Source organism: Lissotriton vulgaris, chromosome 1_1 (assembly GCF_964263255.1).
Source record: "Lissotriton vulgaris chromosome 1_1, aLisVul1.2, whole genome shotgun sequence".
In the NCBI taxonomy this organism is placed as follows: domain Eukaryota; kingdom Metazoa; phylum Chordata; class Amphibia; order Caudata; family Salamandridae; genus Lissotriton; species Lissotriton vulgaris.
This window is the reverse complement of record NC_141685.1, coordinates 347,154,464-347,172,740: the sequence shown is the minus strand read 5'-3', so window position 1 is coordinate 347,172,740 and position 18,277 is coordinate 347,154,464.

The window sequence follows — 18,277 nt, the reverse complement described above, 5'->3', positions numbered from 1 at the left end:
TCAAAGAAATTTAAAGGTCAGTTTTTCACAATTACTGGTTTAGGTGGAAAGGAAACTCCCGCAGTGCAAACTACACTTGAAATGAAAATAGGAAGAATTCCCCGAAAAGAATATTCTGTTTTAGTTGTGCCACTTTTGGAATACATAATCGGAATTGACATTTTGAAAGGAATGACATTGCATTTAGATGACGGCTGTTATCAATTTGGAAGTAAAAGTTACATATCCTCCAAACCTGTACGAGTTGGTCGCTTAAGAATGCTGCGCACAAAAAATGGAGTCTAGAGGGAAAGACAGAACTAGGACGCCCTCCACTCAATGAGTCATCAAACAAAACAAGTCCTAGTTCTCAATGCAATATTTTTCTATTGATATATAGAAATCGCTGGTTGCTCGTAGATCACAACAGGGAGTTCCTTAATCTAGGGGTACTCACGACTTCTCAATCTATTGCTTAAATAAAAAGCAACCTAGCTCTGATCTCAACAATACGAGACAACACAGGACTCACATACACTTTGAACGGACAAAAAAATGTGTGAATAGCGAGATGGCACCTCACGGGCGCACCACCAATGGGACCCCTGGCTAGTAAGCAAAATACAAATAATAGTGGAGGGTCAAGGGTTTGAATTTTTCTGAAAAAACGACTATGTGTGAGAGTCAGTGGCAATAGTCCACTAATCTGGGTACATCATTCGTGGTTATTGAAAAATACCCATCAGTAGCTCTTCCTTGGCGCCCTTTTCATCATATGGGTTCCTTCCAACCATGAAGGATAGTATTTTGATATGGTCAATTGGGACAGCATAAGGACCAGTGATGATATAACCGGGTCACAGGGAGCTTCTGAAAAGCAGTGCGGGGGGGTGTGTGTGTTTTAGCGTGCAAAAAGTGCAGGATAGTGACATTAAAATTAGATAACCATGAGGAAAAATTATTTATTAGAGACCTCAGTGTTTCTAAGATTTTAAAACGTGCGAAATTGGTAGTTTCACCTAATAGCTACCAACAGGTTGGTCGACATGACATGTTTCAGCAGATTTTTGGATCACAGAGGTATCCACTGCATTCCTCAGGACCTGTATCGCTACTGCTAGTAGTGTATTATAAAATATATAAGAAAAGGAAATCTTTCACCTGGGTACTAATGAAGGATCATTCTCCCAGCTAGGAAGTCCAGTGTAAGACAAACATAGTCGAAAAAAGAACAGAAAAAAACAACAATTAGTATATCTACAATATCCAGAGCACTTGCATGGTATATCATATCAGTAAAGAGAACCACATATGTTATCCTCTTCGTAGTACTTTGATTTCTACTATTAACCACCATACCTCCAAATGATATGTGGTAGGACTCTCACTTACCATATTGTGCAGGAGAGTACTGCCTCACCTCACCTGGCTCACAGCTCAGGTAATTGAAGCACCGCTCTAAAATGAGAAGAAAAATATACAAAGACACGTCAGCATCCGCTGACTTCACACTTAATCACAACTAATTCCAGTGTGCTTGCGGGTTTAAAAGGCCGATGTGTCCAGTTTAGGGCCTCGGCAGAATTAAATATCATTGTAAATGCCAATCCTCTGTTAGTGGAGAGGAATGTCTCTTGTTAGTTATTTTTGAACACAAAGACGGTGAGATTTGAAAACGGCATCTAAGTGTGTCCAAAATCACCGCTTGGTCGTGACTTATGAAAGGTGAGCCAGAGAGATCATGCGCTCTTAATCTTTGTGAACTCACGTTAGGTTAAACACGCACTAGGTCTCTGCCCCACGCATACGGCGTGGGACAGTGTTAGTTGCCATGTGTATTCCGCCGCTTTTAGTGAGAGGAAAAACGGTAGGAAATATGCCCCCAATGGTGAGCGAAGTCCTATCTCCCTTCAGTAAGGTTACTGCAATCAAAAAATCAATGCAAGGAGGTTAGCCTCTTTTACAGCGCAGCCCTGACACGCAATCACAAAGCTTCCCATGTCAAATAAAACCCTCCGATCTCACCCGTGGAGAATACTCGTTCGGCGTCTTCTCATTACTCGAACGCCGAGCGAGTGTTAAAGATGATCTATTTGTTTATCTCAGTGCCGGTTTCCGGGGTCTCTCATTGGCCGGCAATCGTCCCACCTGATTAGTTCTTGTTATCACGTGGCACCCGCGGCAATGGCTTGATTTTTTGATTGCAGTAACCTTACTAAAGGGAGATAGGACTTCGCTCACCATTGGGGGCATATTTCCTACCGTTTTTCCTCTCGGCTGGTATGAGGGGTTAAACCACGCAACGGGTAATTATAATACTCTGTAGTCAGTACAGCATGGATGTTAGACTGCATGATTTTTACACTCCAGTTAGGTGGCCAGACAGGTAACCCCATATATGTTTGTCTGTTTTTATTACAGCATTGGCAGCACAGTGTCTCTAGCAGTGGCATTCAAATTGAGTGGCCCTGAGGAAATTGCCTGATTTAAACCACGGCAATGAAACATGTCGGCTGTAAGTGGGGTGTGAAGTGATAGGTAGTCTTCGCACTCTCCTTTTTTAAGTGTCCTACTGTTTGCAACAAAGAAGGGAACATAAGTAAAGTTTAACGTCCTGGTTGCACAGTATCTTATATGTTTAAATGTTTAATGTTGTTAGTTTTTGTTACATATAAGTTGTGTTCACTGCACCACGCACTGTCTTTCTACTTTGGGTTTGAGACACGTTTCCGTTAAAGCCTGATGGCACCAATGATGATAACAGGGCCATCCTGGTGAGTACCAGCCAGGGGTCCCATTGGTGGTGCGCCCGTGAGGTGCCATCTCGCTATTCACACATTTTTTTGTCCGTTCAAAGTGTATGTGAGTCCTGTGTTGTCTCGTATTGTTGAGATCAGAGCTAGGTTGCTTTTTATTTAAGCAATAGATTGAGAAGTCGTGAGTACCCCTAGATTAAGGAACTCCTTGGTGTGATCTACGAGCAACCAGCGATTTCTATATATCAATAGAAAAATATTGCATTGAGAACTAGGACTTGTTTTGTTTGATGACGCTTAAGAATGCCCCCTATAAAAATTCCCCAGGCTACACAGGTTGTTTCCCAAAAACTATATCGTATCCCACGTGGCCATGAAGAAATTAGTGCTACAATTCAATATTTGGTGGATGCAGGAGTTATAACTCCGGTTACTTCTACTTGGAATAATCCCGTCTGGCCCGTACGTGAGAGTGATAATTCTTGGCGTATGACTGTTGATTACCGCAAATTGAATAAACATACACCCCCTTTGACTGTTGCAGTACCAGACATAATAACTTTAATTGAGAGAATTCAAAAGCATCCAGGAACATGGTATGTGTCTATTGATATTGCCAATGCTTTCTTTTCAATCCCAATTGCCCCTGAGTGTCAGGAACAATTCAGTTTTACATGGAATGGACGTCAAATGACGTTTAGAAGTCTTCCCCAAGGCTATGTACATATTCCTACGATCTGTCACCGGCTGGTGGCGGAGCATTTATCTGAAATACCCGTAAATCCACAAATTCAGATGTGTCATTATATTGATGATATTTTGATTCAAGGTGAGACACAAGATCAAGTTCAAACCCAGTTAGATCAGGTTATTGATCATTTACGTGAAAAAGGTTGGTAAATCAATCCCGATAAATTGCAAGGTCCATCACAAAGTGTGAAATTTTTAGGCATTAATTGGCATAAAGGTCATAGAGAGGTGATTCCACAAGTAAAGCAGAAGATTCTTGATTTTGCAGTTCCAAGAAACCGAAAAGAAGCTCAAAGCTTTATTGGCTTCTTTGGCTTTTGGCGTCAACATATCCCACATCTGAGTCAGATATTAGCCCCTTTATACAGAGTTACTCGTAAAAAGAATGCGTTTGAATGGAGTAAACTGCAGCAGGATGCGTTTGATTTGGCGAAAGAAGCGATTCAGTATGCTTTGGATTTGTGGCCCGTGCGTGACGGTGATGTGGATTTGAATGTGCCCGTGCAAAGTCTTTTTGCAAACTGGAGTTTGTGGCAAAAAAAAGGCAGAAATAAAGTACCATTAGGTTTTTGGACTAAAAAGTTACCTGATGCTGGTGAGCGTTATACACCTTTTGAGAAACAATTACTTGCATGTTATTGGGCTCTGGTGGATACCGAGCAATTGACGTTGGGGCATGATGTAATTTTGAGACCTGAGATTCCTATAATGCAATGGATTTTGAGTTCGCCGAAAACTCATCGAATTGGACATGCTCAAGAGGCGAGTGTGATTAAGTGGAAATGATACATACAAGACAGGGCACGTGTGGGACCGAAAGGTGTGGCATCATTACATGAGCAAGTGGCGCAGGCGCCATCGATTGAGACTGGGAGTGATTGCTCCGTACCTGTAGTACAGGAATCCCCTGTTAAGTGGGGTCAGCCATTTGATGATCTGTCCGCGGAGGATAGAAACCATGTGTGGTTTACGGATGGTTCAGCGAGGTACATAGGAGAGAAAAGGCATTGGAAGGCAGTGTCCTATAATCCCATCACACAAAAATTGCTGAGTACAACTGGTGAAGGAAAGAGTAGTCAATTTGCTGAATTATATGCTGTTTACCAAGTCTTAAAACAAGAGTTACCTGGTACATGTCATCTTTTTACTGATTCCTGGTCCACTGCTAATGGACTGGCGGTTTGGTTACCAACCTGGCATTCTCATAATTGGGAATTGCATTCTAAAGAACTTTGGGGTAAAGAATTATGGCAAGAAATCTGGGAAATTCTCCCACAAAGTACTGTTACAATCTTTCATGTAGATGCTCATACACCAATAGACTCCCTTGACAAATGTATTCATAACATTGCAGATGAGAAATCTAAAATTGCTGAGGCAGTGGTGGACATGCAAGATTCTGATCTGGTGGGATTTGCGAAATGGGCCCACCAGAAAGCAGGACATTTTGGAGAGAGAGCCACTAGCAGGTGGGCTACCGATCGAGGAATTTATATTCCTTTAAATTTGATTAAAGACACTATACTGCATTGTCCTATCTGTCAACATTCTAGATAGCGAAAGGTGCCCCAAATTGTTAAAGGACATTTACACAGAGGAAAATTACCCGCTCAAATTTGGCGGATTGATTATATTGGTCCACTCCCTATGAGTAAAAATTGCCAATATATTTGCACCATTGTTGATACGTACAGTGGCCTTTCCCTGTAATCGAGCTACCCAAGTGAATACCATTAAAACATTGGAATTGATTATGCTCTATTATGGTGTTCCATTTCAAATTCAATCTGATAATGCATCTCATTTCAAGGGAAGATTGATGCAGGAATTTTGTGTGGAAAATAACATTGAATGGGTGTTTCATATACCATATTATCCACAGGCATCAGGTCTTATTGAAAGAATGAATGGTTTGCTAAAAGAGCAATTGCGTAAATTAACTGACAGTAAATATAAGAATTGGAGAGATTATTTGTTTCAGGCACTATTAATTTTGAATAATCGTCCCTTGTTGAATGCTGAATCTCCATTAATGCGTTTAGCTCAGCCTGGAACCAGCCATGCCGAGACGCCGAAACTGACGACGGTCATTACAGCACTGTACCAACCTAGAACAAATACAACCAGGGACGGGTAGCTTTTTGAAGTACCAGAACTACTTTTTCGGACAAGACCTACAAAGTCCACGATAACAAGAAAAGATAAGGGAAGAGAGATACTCCAAAAGTTTTTTAAAGAAATAGGCTGGAATAAAGAAACGACCGAAAAATACCAGTGTGATCACAGAGGGATCTTACAAAAGACAACTTACCGAAAATATTCGCAGCGCCCTGAAGAAACTCCTTGGTAGGGAGTGAAACGCGTTGTCTGATCTCACTACATATTTTATTGATGTGCCCTTTTTTTGCTGAACAAAGATAAATAAAGAACATTTCTCTACTTACTCTTTTTGGACTCTCATTTTGGTGCGCCCCCATGAGTATCTAAAAATTGTTTAACTGATCTGGAGAGCACAGCGACGCCAAACAGCAGCTGGTGTTGGGGTTGGCAGCACAATATTAAACTGACTTGTCATAGACTCATTGGCACTGGAGTTTAGGTGCGGCATTTTTAAGGTCCGCTGCTGCTTTTTCGTATAAATGCGTTTATTTCCTACAGCTATTGATGCAAAGCCAGACACAATTGGCAATACTGTAATGTATTGGGAAATTTCCCCCGGAGCATTAGCTCCATGCAGAGCAACCCCAGGTTCTGCAGGCTTGGACCTGCATGCCTTGAATGATATTACCATAAAAAGCAGAGATCGAGTTATCATTGCAACTGGCGTTGGTGTCTGTATACCAACTGGAAATTTTGGACTGATTGCCCCTAGATCGGGCCTGGCCTTAACCCCTTCGCTGCTCATGACGAGCTCAGCTCGTCATGCAGTACACTGGTCGTGTGCTTATGACGAGCTCAGCTCGTCATGAAGAATGGGAAAAAAGTAGAATCAGCACATGAGGAAAATCTCCCTAGCAGCGATGGTGTTAAAAGGCATTCAAGTACTCGGAGGAGTCATTGACAGTGATTATCAGGGAGATATTATGGTGCTCCTGCTGAATAGCAGTGAGGTTGATTTACCGATTCATAAAACTGACCGAATTGCTCAGTTGCTAATCATGCCTGTTTTCAGTGGTGAGATTCAGAAAGGCACTGCCCCAACTTTGCTCATAAAACTGACCGAATTTCTCAGTTGCTAATCATGCCTGTTTTCAGTGGTGAGATTCAGAAAGGCACTGCCCCAACTTTGCTAACTGTACGAGGACAAAAAGGTTTTGGCTCCACAGATAATCCAGGACCGAGAGTGTGGCTGCAATCGCCTAAAAATCCCCCTGAACAAGCTGAAGTTATTGCAACCGGTCATGATAATACAATTCTTGTCATGAGACCAGGGAAAGATAGCTGGGAAGCTCTCCCGGCTGACAAATGTTATTTACGAGAATGAATAATGCCTGTATTTGACTTTCTTTCAGATCACTTTCTGGACTGCTGTTGCAGGATGTGCCGGCGTTGGACTCCTTTTGGCCTGCTACGTCGGGAAAGGAGGGAACCCACAGACTTTGGTTGATTCGATAACCTGAGTACCGCACTCCTTTGCTGCGTGGGATTCATCATCTAATTTTTGGACCACCTTGGCGCGAAGGGTCACTAACTCTCCACATTTCTGTTTAACACCGATGCGTTCGGTGACTGATATACTAGCGACCTGTTTGGTTGCTGTCCCTTCTTCGTTGGAGACTTTAGCCCATATCTTTAATATATCAAGTGCCTGTCCTAATGTTATTCTTGGAGACTTTGCCACACACGAGTACTGTCCTTTATGTACTGTGCTTTCAGATCCAACACCCCCGATTCATTCCCAAATAATTATGTATAATATCACACAGGGTGATTTATGCTTTTTCCTTACCTGCGATCCCAATGCAATTACTGAATGTGTGCGTTTAAAATTGAAAGGTGCCACTTCTTTTTCAGCTCATGAACGAATTTTGTGTTCCCGAAGATCCCCGAAATCATGTATTTCTGTTAGAGTTTAGTAGTTACCCCTAGTCATTATCGTACAATGCTTTTACCATTATCGTACAATGCTTTTACCTTCTGGATGGCTTTTCTCTTGTGGTAATACGTCTTGGCCCTATATTCCCGCAAACATTTCTGGAGGACCCTGTGCTATCACTAGACTGAGCTTAGTGATGTTTTCTTCACATCCTAATATGCATTCCCGTGTTGTTCGTGATGCTGTGATGTTACATGACAATTGTGACTCTACACTACATTTATTTTTTGAATCTGAATATCTTAGTTTAGCTTTTTCAATCATAGGTGTTCCTGCCTTAGCAGTCTACAACGCAAAGTCCATCGGGAAGATGGCCTGTTGGATGGTTAAATCTATCAATAATACTTCTACAATCTTATCTGACATGTTACTAGACGCCCAGGGCGAACGCAGAGCTGTTTTGCAAAACCGGGCTGCCATTGACTATCTTTTGCTCAAACATGGACATGACTGTTCTGACTTTGAGGGCCTTTGCTGTTTTAATCTATCAGATCATACCAGATCCATTCAGGCTCATATTGACAAACTTCATGACTTGACTAAAGAAGTTAGAAAACATATTGACCAGGGCTGGTTTGACTGGCTCTTCAATTGGTTACCTGACTTACATTCTTTACGACAGATATTAGGGGGTATCCTGATTACTATTTGCATTTTAGTAGCTATTTGCTGCTTTATTCAGTGCATTCCTTCTTTATTCCAGACCAGTAGATGTGGTACAAGAAATAGATCAGTTAGTTTTGTTTCATAGTATTCCTCTACGTATGTTAGTTCCATTTAGCGAATGATTAGTAGCCTAAAGTCAAGGGTGAAGTGTTCTGACCGACTTTTTGCCCCTTTTCTTGAGTGAAGGTGATTGAAGGTGACTTTAGTCTGCTATCATTCTATTAGGAGGACTAGAACCTTAGATAGGGCCTATTTACAAGGCGTTTGATACAATTCCATACCCTTCTCTTTAGTTTAGGGCTTATAAATCTATGTTAAGGGATAGATTTCTTAGTATGAGTAGTAATCCGTCCTTTTATAAGAGTGCTAGTATATTTCCGATGGAGTTATGCTTATTTTGGGCCTTGTAGGCCTCAAACGGGAGAGACTCCATCTTTCTTTCTGCCCCGGCAACTTGAAATGCTTCTAGGTCAAATGTAATGTTTTAGTTACGAGGTGTTGTTCGCTTGGAGAGAACCGGCTCGGGCTGGCCCTTATCGAAAGACTGTATTTTTCTCCGTGCCGAAGGCATAACATCAGGCCGGCCGGCTGAGAACGTGTCCTTGGTACGGGGAGGTACAAGAATTTGGTGGGCGGCAGGTTACTGGCCGTAACTTTCCATGAAGGGACAAGCTTCCATATTAGCGAAAGCATGAGGCAGTGAGTTAGTCGGTCTGTAGGCGGCAGCTAGTCGTTAGCATCAATGCAATTAATATTTCAAGGACAGTCGCCATTTTGAAGTTCGAGAAAGACCGAGAAGCTGATACTCTCTTAGAAAGATTGAAGTTATTTTAGTTGGAGCAGCTGGCAAGCTTTGACATTAAGATAAGAGCATACATAGTGAAGCAGTTAAGTTGAGAGTGATAGAAACTGAGTTATAAGATCGAAGCTGAGAAGTGAAGACAGTCCGTGATTGAGAGGAGAGAGGAGTAGTGCAGAACAGCCAGAGAGAAAGCAGCTGATGAGAGAAAGGTTCCAGTGACTTGGAGGGAAACGGAGGAGACAGAGCATAGCGGTGCAGATGTGTATCCATGACTGCAGAGGTGTGATCCTAAGACGAGCCAAGGCACAGACAAGAAGGGAACCCAGATGACTGCTGAGTCCAGACTTCATATCAATAAGGTGACGTCGACCCTTTCTTATTAGCGTGCACACACATTCTAACCTTTCCTTTTCCTTTTTAGGCTATATGTTATAGTATAGTATTATATTGTTGATATTATTATTATTGTTATAATAAAGATACCCCAGTTCTTAGTGAACCAGTGTGTATATTTTATTTTCCTACAGTAAGGTTAGCCTTCCTTCTAGTCAGATGCTGTTATATGAACGGATGCTACTCCCGTCCAGGTAAATGGTAACTGAATAATGAGGGAGAGAGGAGCTCTTGAAATAGGGAATACGTTATACACCGTGTAATTCGGCCATTCTTGTGTGATCCATAATATTGTAGTATTGTACCTCTAGTGGATAGTGAGAGATTCCCCAACATGAAGAGCTAAAGGTATTCATAGGAAAGTGATCGTCGTTGTAAGGCGGCGTTAATGAGAGCATCGGGAGGGAAACCGGTGTGTAATGAGATCGCCTCTAGAGAAAGAGGCGTTAATGAGAGCATCAGGAGGAAAACCGTTGTGTAATGAGATCGCCTCCAGAGAAAGAGGCGTTAATGAGAGCATTGACTGTGTCTTGGTTGCAGCCAGTGTGTAATGGTAAGTAATCAGAACTGCCCCAGGGTAGATTAGTCTGGGCCCATGTGGTCGCAAGACTATATTGTATGAGTGTGGTATTTTAGAAGATCTAAGCTTGTATATTGCTAATTCCCCATCCTTGGGTAGGAAATATAGATACCTGTTGTAAATAGGTCCTAAGGAGGGAGGTGGTTACGTTTCGGCTGGGTTAGTGGTGTCTTTGTGAGCTGATTCTATCTGGTCCGAAAATCCGGCCGTTACAGGGGTGGGCACAGCCAAAACATAGCAACATGCTCGATGTGCACACTGTGCTGCTTATGTCTACTGAAAATAGGTACATCTACAGGTAGATCACACAGTCTTTGACTCATGGCATTTCAACCCAAAACCTTGTATGTTGTTCATGCTGCACCTTTGCCTCCTTCTATCCTCCTGCTCTCGGGCCCTGCCATGCTGTGCTTGCTTTTGTACATTCTTTCTCTCCTCTTTCAATTTTTCTTCTGCTTTCCCGACCTCCAATGTCTTTTTCCATGGCTCCACGTTCATTGCATTCGCATCGTTTTGTTCATATTCTGATCCCTCTTCACCTCCTTCTTGCTTACCTCACCTGCTCTCCCCTTTTTTTTTCAACCTCACACCCCTCCTCCTCTTCTCATGTCTCCCTTTTCCCACACTTCCCTTCTTGGTTCTTTTTGTCAGAAGCAGATAATGAAAGCAATCAAAACATATCTCGCCTGCTTGCCGTTCACATTAGTATTCACTGGCTTACCCGTTGTGCGTTGCTGCGATCCCAGAAGAAAGGAAATTTATGGAAACTTGTTATGATAACATTCAATTTACATTGTGTCGTTTTTATTGAAATGTATTCATTTTAATATGGAAAACATTTTAAAGTGTTTTTTTAATTCTGTTCATTTAATCGAGTGCTTGTGGATACATTTTTTTTTTGTTTTTCAGTCTGGTGCGTACACAAATAAATCAGAAGATTTTACGAAGCGTGAGCTGGCCACATACAGTTGTCCATGTGAGAAGCACAGATTCTCCATATCTAGTCCACACACTTGCAGCGATTGTCCTTGTGCTTTGTTGATGGTCATTGCAAAAGCGAGTCACACTGGAAACTGTAAACCTTGCGTACACAAATAAATCAGAAGGTTTTCTGACGCGTGAGCTGGCCACATACAGTTGTCCATGTGAGAAGCACGGATTCTCCAAATCTAATCCACACACTTGCAGCGATTGTCCTTGTGCTTTGTTGATGGTCAATACAAAAGCGAGTCGCACCGTAAACTGTAAACCTTCAGTATTGGAAAGATTATGAGGGCCCTGGGGGGCCGGGGGGCCGATATTTAACAAATGTTTCTGTTTTTTTTTTTTTTGCCAGAAACCTTCGCGGGAGTGTACTCAACAACTTTCAACAATTATTTTTTTTTTTTTTGCCAGAAACCTTCGAGCGAGTGTACTCAACAACTTCTCAAAGTTTCATTGCGATCGGATGAATGGTGTAGTAATGCATAAAGTACAAACAGACATATTTTCGTTTTTATATATATATAGATTAACTTTTTAGTGACCAGCATTTCTTTTGTCTCCCAGCAACCTTGCTTTGCTGTAAATCTTTTTACAATGTCCTTACATTTCCTCTGCCTCAACATCAGTTGGAACCAGTACTATTTAACAGTTTTTTTCAGTGGCCCTCTGGAGTTGTAAAGGCACCTAAAGTACCTTATGTGCCTAAAGGCACATAACGCACTGCAGCCATAAAGCAATCTTTCTCTTTATAATTGCATCAAGGGTGCAATACCTTATAAGGCTAATAGAGGTGCCTTTATAACTCCTCTGGGACAACTAGTAACAGTTTATAGTACTGCACCCTTTCATTACTTCATGCCTATTCTTGGTAATACAATCCACACAAATACGCTCCGCACCATACCACATAATTCCAAACAGCATAATCTCATTCAATGCCACATACTTCCACACCACACAATTCAACTCTACACATTTCCATTCCACACCACATAATTCAACAATAAACTAAATTTTTCAAATCAACAACATAATTGCCCAACACCTCAAGTACATTCATTCCACACCATAGAATTCCACGTCATGCCACAAAATTGAACAGCACACCGCATAATTAAACTTCACTACATACCACTCCACAACACAAAATGCCATTCCACATAACTACACTGTATGACACACAACCACACTCCACATAATTCCAGTACACTTAATACCACGTAATTACTATCCACATACTTCCACTGCCAACCATGCCACATAATTTCACTACGCAAATCCACACCACACCATTCCACCACACACAATTCCACTGCTAACAATTGCAATCCAACCCACATAATTCTACTCCACACCACATACATCCACTCCACACAATCCAAATCACATGGGTAAAATACTCATTTACAACACCAATACCTCTAACTTTCACAAATGCAGGACCAATTTGCATTGCAACTGTATGTTATATTCGCAATGGACCCTCTGATTTGCCACTTGCAGGAACAGCCTCTGCATCGCAGACTTCAACATTTAAATGACCAACTACTAGCATCACTCGCTGATGATAGTTTATACCTCACCCGGCACCATGGTGCACAGTCTCCTGATATGGTTGGTTCGGGCTGGACGCTGACCCGGAGTCCAATGGGACACTCTGACCCTTCCTTATGAACGCGGCGGGTTCGGTGTCCCTGACTTCTATCTTTATTACCTGGCCACACAAATGTCGGTATTCATATCTCCGGTACCATCCAGATACCCGCATACCATATCTCAAGCCTGAGAGAGATCAGGCGGACAGCGGCCTCTCTTTTTCCATTAAGAGAGGGATCCCCATTCACCCAACAGATATCCAGACCCTATCTACCGCCTGTTGGGTCTGGAAGAGACTCCAATTCTGCTTGGGAAGTGGTATTCTATATTCCCCTGCCATTCTACTGTCTGATAACCCATGGCTTCTGCTCACACAGGAAAAAGTGCTCAACAAACCCTTTCATACCATGGGCAATGCCTTCCCTGACAGACATGTCCTTACGCATGCTGATGACACTCACTTTCAGCAGGCTACATACAAGAATCATTTTATATTACAAAGAAAGACTAGACAACAGCCTCCATTCTTGCATACCTACATACCCCCTCACTCTGGATGAGTTTCCACCCCTCACACTCATCATCTCAAATGATGACGGCAGCCATTTGACATCCAGGTTATATCTCTCTAGCTTGGCTTTGAAGCCAGACTCTACCAAACGTCCACAAGAAGCATGGAACACCGATCTTGGATATCCTGTATCTGACAAGGTTTGGTCATATTGCTGCTCACAAAAAAAATGGTGTCCATCAACCCCAGACATAAACTCGTACATTTTGAGTTCCTGCACAGGGCATGCATTTCCCCCACAGACATCGGCAGATGCGATCCCATACACCTTTCACACCCCCTCAAAGGCTTTGGCCCTTGATGCCAATTTTGCACATCTCACCTGATCACTAGCGATTATTGGATGTAATTTTCTCCCTCCTTTCCACTATGATGGATGTCACGTTCCAGCCTAACCCCAATGGCATTACTCTTGACAGTGACGCAGTGACACCACCAGCATATTAGGTCCTCATGCCGCTGAGTTGGTCGGACCGCCAGTTCAGAGGCTCCCGCCATGCCACCACAAGTTTGGCGGTCCGATGGACTCCCAAACTCATAATCAGACTCTTAAGCTTCCACTCTACACATCATGTATCTTATATCACATGCCTGCGAATGTCTCCTCCAGACCTTATTTATTGTGCTGAATTGTGTTTACCATCAGTGCTTATGCTTTCCACCATCCCCTTCCCCCCTTTCCACCTTTTCCTTTTATGGTTAAGTCATCATTCTTTCCTGCAATTTAGGCATGGCTGTGAGCTATGTAAAGCAAATCAGCTCATTTGTGATATTTAGTGCAATGTGTTTTGTTTCTTTATATGGTTTTCATGAGGAAAACCTTAATATTTTCTTTTAAAAAAGCAATAGCCCAGCCTTTGGAGTGTTTTTCCCTCCCTTATTTGTGAACTCTGTCCCTCACTCACCTCCTGCACACCCTGTCCCAACAGCAGCATGAAATAAAAGAACCAGGCAACATTATACTTTACATTTTGCAGTGGAAAGCGATGCGAAAGCAGTTAACATATCAGCACTTTAGGTTTGGTGATAACCATAACGACATATATCTAGAGCAAGTCCGGATGTGCCAGTAATTATGTAGTAAATGGCGCCCAAAAATCTATGGGCCTTGAGGTCTCAGGTAGCTACTCTGTGTATATACTCAATTGTTCCTTACAGAAGACAAGATCACAAATCCATTTACCCAGTGTCGGTGTGAGTTCTAATAAATTAGTGTGGCTATTGCAACAATGCGTCTATTACCTGGTTTAATTTTATCCAGCAGCCCAAATAGACACAACTCTGGTTCACACCCAATTTTTTCCAATATCATATCCGATAACGCCTTCATCACACCACTCCAGCAATTACATATAGCAGGGCACCTCCATGCAAGATGCAGAAAGTCTGCCCCCTCCTGCCGGCACCTAGTGAACATCGAATCCTCTCACAATCTATACTTTAGCAATTTTATTGGGGTATAATAAATCTGATGGAAATATTTCAAATGGATAATTCAGAGATTACAGCTAGCAGTCAGGCAGCCCGTTATTCTACAACATGCTTCCCAGTTTTTATGTGACATGGGGCAGGAGATTCATCCCACTCATTTTCTCTTTGGGATATGCAGTATATTCTGGTGATCATCCCACTACTCTTGCTGCCCTTTGAAATTACTTGTAACGCCTGCAGCACCAGTGGTTCCAGCGGGAAATCAGGCCAGGCTGTGCGCACAGTCACCCGCAATCTAACATATGTGAACCCATGCATTACTGTGTATTGCTCCTTCCCCCCGAAAGTCAGCCATAGTTAAGAAAGTTCCATTACGATGTGTATCTCCCAGTTTGTGGATACCAGCACCCTGAAGGACGCTAAGGGACCCTCGCTCCTTTGCCACTGATATTCCCGGGTGTGCGTCAATTGACATATCTGGCGCATAAAATATACTCTTGCCTCGTACACTTAGTCAATGGATCCCACGCCCACATCGTGCAGTTTACCGGATTAATTTCTCTTCCTCCCCCCTTGCGTTTATGAAGAATCTTAGCTGACAGTGGGGTCAGATGTACTGTACTTCCACAGCCAAATGTAGCATATACTTCTGCGGAAAGAGCAGATAATTTGCAAACTGCGCCTGTGCGAATGGGTAGTACAAACATATGTCCGATGCTTCAAACCCCCCTCTTCCAAATGACGGCGTTAGTGTATACCAGCTGCATCTTGGCTGCTGGCCAGCACAGATCGGTGACAGCAAGCATATCTGCAGTATTTTAAAAAAATGGCAGATTTAATTTTATTGGGACATTAACAAATAGATGCAGCAGTTTTGGTAGCACATTAATTTTTACTACAGCAATTCTGTCCGCTAGTGATAGCGGCAATCGTGTTCATCGGTGGACTTGCTCACCAATTGCAGTGACAACCATTCATAATTCAGGTTCAGCACCATCTCTGGGTCCCTATGCACCCAGATTCTCAGATATTTCACCGGATTGGTGGACCAGGCGAGCGGTTAATCCGGCACCACCTCTTCAGTACTATCAGTCAAAGGGAAGATCGTGGAACTTTGCCCAATTTATCCCCAGCCCCGAATTTCCTTCAAAAGTCACGTATTCTCTCCATATAGGTGATAGCTGTGTATCCGGGTCTCGGACATACAATACCATATCGTCCGCGTAAAGTGAGATGACCAACGGGCGCTGTCTTAACCCCAGTGCAGCCTCCTTGTGTTTCTGTCGTATTTTGCAGGCCAACGTCTCCAATGCCAGAGAAAAAAGCATCAGAGATATGGGGCAACCCTGTCTTGTGCCCTTACAGATTGCGAATGTGTCCGATACCCATCTATTGACCCTCACACGAGCGACAGGGTTGGTGTACAGCAGTCATATCCATTTTACAAAAAAAGGTAGCATACCCATTCTCTGCAGGAGTCAGGACCACACACATAAAGCCCCATTGGAGTGAGTCAAAAGCTGTATCTGCGTCAAGCAGCAACACCACAACAGGAGCCTCAGGGTCTAGCAGGTGTAATACAGCAAAAATGGTTCGGAGGTTGTGCACTGTAGATCGTTTGGAGACAAACCTCGATTGTTCCGGGAGGACCAACTTAGGAATCAAGGATTGCAGCCTAGTTGCTATCATCTTAGCTAATATTTTAGCATCTATATTTATAAGTGATAGCGGCCTATATGATTCACATCTATTTGCTACTTTCTCAGGCTTCAGAAGTGTAACTAATAATGCTTCCCTGAGGGAGGGAGGAAGTACTCCAGTTTTATAAGCTTCTGCAAAGACAGAAGGCGCAAGTTCATCTACAAATGTCTTATAAAACTCACTAAGCTGGCTGTAGAGCCCCACCACCTTGCAGGTAGGTAGGGACCTTATTGCCTCCTTCACATCATCAACTTCAAATGGTTGTGCTAAATATTCATGTTGCCCGTTCGATAGCCATCCCAGCGCAATATTGTTTAGACATTAACCTCAGCATCGGGCACAGCCTGTTTAGCCCAAATAGTTTAGTGTACAAATCTATAAATACTAGAAAAATCTTGGGCGTGTAGTACCTAAGAGCATTATCTGTGTCTATTAGTTCAGTAATGTGCTCCTGCCCCTTAGGCATGGACAGTTTTCATGCCAGCGAGCGACTAGGTCTCCCACCTTCCCCATAATAGCGTGCTCTACATCTCCTAGATTTATGCATTACTTCCTGATCTATTATCTGATTGTGTTCAGATCCAGCTCTCTCATCTGGGCCAGAGTGGTAGATGTTGGGTTTCGCTCATATTCTCGCTCCAACATACACATCTCATCAGCCAGTGTTTTCATTCTGTTCCTGAGGTCTTTCAACACTCCTGCCTTTGTACCTGTGTTCACACACCTTTTTGTAACTTTAAAAGCCTCCCAGAGAGTGCCTGCGCTGTCCACTGATTCTTCATTATCAGAGAAAAAGTTCTGTATTGCAACCCCTGTGCTGGCTCTGAATACTATATCAGTTAAGGAGGATGGTTGCAGTCGCCACTGGAACGGGGGTCGGACACAGGTATGCACTTTACGCTCTATCAACCCTGATGAGTTGTCCGACAACCAATATCATAACCCCCCTAGAGTATAATGAAAAGGAGGAGGCAACCCGCACCACTGCCTAGCAAGACTCAACACCTAGTTCTGAATGTTCAGTAAGGTGTGTCTCCTGAAGAAATCAACTTTAACATCCTGCCTATCTAGAAAGGCTAGCACATTTAGAATTTATTTTGGGTTATTTAACCCATGCACATTCCATATTATTTTTATCTTATCACCAAGGCCCGCAGTTTCCATCTTTCGATATAGTGACATAACATTACCCACATTGCGGTATTCTTAACGTTTTACTGCCCATTGCTTCCATCAGTGTCCATGCCTGCAATGAACCCCACCCCCCCCAACTCCCACCCACTTCAGTACCCCCAACTTGCCAAATACAACCCAGTCAAAAAAGTTTAAACACCCGAACTCCCCAGCGACCCAATTGAACAGATGGGGAACACCCATATGGGGACGCTAGAGAGTAGAAAGCCTCCCAGTGTTCGAGGGAGGTGGCAGAGTGTGTCCATAGTCCTTCATGGCCGTGCACAGCAACCTATTAATGATGTACAAGACATCTAAACTCAGTTCGACATATTACAGTGGTCCGCTCCTCAACTATTGAGCGATATAAGAGATATTAGAGATATAAGGGATATAAGAGATATAATAGATCGAGCCCACAAATTCCAACTACAGTCCGATGAAGTATATCAGAATGTAGCAACTCTTTTGCAGTATCGAGAACGAATGCATCGGAAATGTGCTGATTGGGGAACACAGAACCATATGAGGGAGGTACATCCTCTTTTCTTTCCAGAATTACCTGAAATTACGGATAATGGGGGCAATGTAACCAGAGCAAGGGTGGACGCAAGGCTTCAGGAACAATGGGTTTATACCCCTTGGAAACAAAGAGATGTCCCTACATTGAAAGCCCAGCTCCCTGACCCTTGTAAGAATCCCACTGCTTATTACAAGGAATTGGCCGAGGCTGCCAATTCCGCAATTATGACTATACCAGACATTGAGTATTTTTTTGGCCTTTTGATCCCGGTTGATA